Raw genomic sequence first — 2,686 nt, 5'->3', positions numbered from 1 at the left:
TTCACTCTTGTCTGTGGTTTTTACATGTGCTTACGGTTGTTTTATTCATGTGTAGAAAGTGTTGTGTATTTTCTTCATTTACCAGTGTGACGTAGTGCAGGCAGTGCATTCAACTAAGGTATATTAGTGCATCGTACCGTTCATACCTGGTGTCCTGTCTTCACGGTGTCTTGCAATGGGAACGTGTGGTGTTTTTTTTTAGTTTATTGTGGATGTAAAGGGATATAATGAGGCGTTATGGGTAATCTGCTAGCATGATAGCCATCAGAGTTCTAGTCAATGTGAAACTACCTCCCAACTTCCTTCATACTGGACAGACAGAAATGATATCCATGAGTTCATCTGACTCTGGGGCAGTAGATAAAGGGCCTCATTGCCAACATCCAGAAGGATCCCTTTACATAAAGCAGAGGTAGGTAGTCTGGTCCTTTACATAAAGCAGAGGTAGGTAGTCTGGTCCTTTACATAAAGCAGAGGTAGGTAGTCTGGTCCTTTACATAAAGCAGAGGTAGGTAGTCTGGTCCTTTACATAAAGCAGAGGTAGGTAGTCTGGTCCTTTATATAAAGCAGAGGTAGGTAGTCTGGTCCTTTACATAAAGCAGAGGTAGGTAGTCTGGTCCTTTACATAAAGCAGAGGTAGGTAGTCTGGTCCTTTACATAAAGCAGAGGTAGGTAGTCTGGTCCTTTACATAAAGCAGAGGTAGGTAGTAGGTTCTTTACATAAAGCAGAGGTAGGTAGTCTGGTCCTTTACATAAAGCAGAGGTAGGTAGTCTGGTCCTTTACATAAAGCAGAGGTAGGTAGTCAGGTCCTTTACATAAAGCAGAGGTAGGTAGTCTGGTCCTTTACATAAAGCAGAGGTAGGTAGTCTGGTCCTTTACATAAAGCAGAGGTAGGTAGTCTGGTTCTTTACATAAAGCAGAGGTAGGTAGTCTGGTCCTTTACATAAAGCAGAGGTAGGTAGTCAGGTCCTTTACATAAAGCAGAGGTAGGTAGTCGGGTCCTTTACATAAAGCAGAGGTAGGTAGTCTGGTCCTTTACATAAAGCAGAGGTAGGTAGTCAGGTCCTTTACATAAAGCAGAGGTAGGTAGTCAGGTCCTTTACATAAAGCAGAGGTAGGTAGTCAGGTCCTTTACATAAAGCAGAGGTAGGTAGTCGGGTCCTTTACATAAAGCAGAGGTAGGTAGTCTGGTCCTTTACATAAAGCAGAGGTAGGTAGTCAGGTCCTTTACATAAAGCAGAGGTAGGTAGTCAGGTCCTTTACATAAAGCAGAGGTAGGTAGTCTGGTCCTTTACATAAAGCAGAGGTAGGTAGTCTGGTCCTTTACATAAAGCAGAGGTAGGTAGTCTGGTCCTTTACATAAAGCAGAGGTAGGTAGTCAGGTCCTTTACATAAAGCAGAGGTAGGTAGTCTGGTCCTTTACATAAAGCAGAGGTAGGTAGTCTGGTCCTTTACATAAAGCAGAGGTAGGTAGTCTGGTCCTTTACATAAAGCAGAGGTAGGTAGTCTGGTCCTTTACATAAAGCAGAGGTAGGTAGTCTGGTTCTTTACATAAAGCAGAGGTAGGTAGTCTGGTCCTTTACATAAAGCAGAGGTAGGTAGTCAGGTCCTTTACATAAAGCAGAGGTAGGTAGTCGGGTCCTTTACATAAAGCAGAGGTAGGTAGTCTGGTCCTTTACATAAAGCAGAGGTAGGTAGTCAGGTCCTTTACATAAAGCAGAGGTAGGTAGTCAGGTCCTTTACATAAAGCAGAGGTAGGTAGTCAGGTCCTTTACATAAAGCAGAGGTAGGTAGTCGGGTCCTTTACATAAAGCAGAGGTAGGTAGTCTGGTCCTTTACATAAAGCAGAGGTAGGTAGTCAGGTCCTTTACATAAAGCAGAGGTAGGTAGTCAGGTCCTTTACATAAAGCAGAGGTAGGTAGTTTGGTCCTTTACATAAAGCAGAGGTAGGTAGTCTGGTCCTTTACATAAAGCAGAGGTAGGTAGTCTGGTTCTTTACATAAAGCAGAGGTAGGTAGTCAGGTCCTTTACATAAAGCAGAGGTAGGTAGTCTGGTCCTTTACATAAAGCAGAGGTAGGTAGTCTGGTCCTTTACATAAAGCAGAGGTAGGTAGTCTGGTCCTTTACATAAAGCAGAGGTAGGTAGTCTGGTCCTTTACATAAAGCAGAGGTAGGTAGTCTGGTCCTTTACATAAAGCAGAGGTAGGTAGTCGGGTCCTTTACATAAAGCAGAGGTAGGTAGTCGGGTCGTTTACATAAAGCAGAGGTAGGTAGTCTGGTCCTTTACATAGAGCAGAGGTAGGTAGTCTGGTCCTTTACATAAAGCAGAGGTAGGTAGTCTGGTCCTTTACATAAAGCAGAGGTAGGTAGTCAGGTCCTTTATATAAAGCAGAGGTAGGTAGTCTGGTCCTTTACATAGAGCAGAGGTAGGTAGTCTGGTCCTTTACATAAAGCAGAGGTAGGTAGTCTGGTCCTTTACATAAAGCAGAGGTAGGTAGTCTGGTCCTTTACATAAAGCAGAGGTAGGTAGTCTGGTCCTTTACATAAAGCAGAGGTAGGTAGTCTGGTCCTTTACATAAAGCAGAGGTAGGTAGTCAGGTCCTTTACATAAAGCAGACGTAGGTAGTCTGGTCCTTTACATAAAGCAGAGGTAGGTAGTCAGGTCCTTTACATAAAGCAGAGGTA

The sequence above is a fragment of the Salvelinus namaycush genome, unplaced genomic scaffold, assembly GCF_016432855.1.
Source record: "Salvelinus namaycush isolate Seneca unplaced genomic scaffold, SaNama_1.0 Scaffold105, whole genome shotgun sequence".
NCBI classification, from domain to species: domain Eukaryota; kingdom Metazoa; phylum Chordata; class Actinopteri; order Salmoniformes; family Salmonidae; genus Salvelinus; species Salvelinus namaycush.
Note: the sequence above shows the minus strand (reverse complement) of the source record.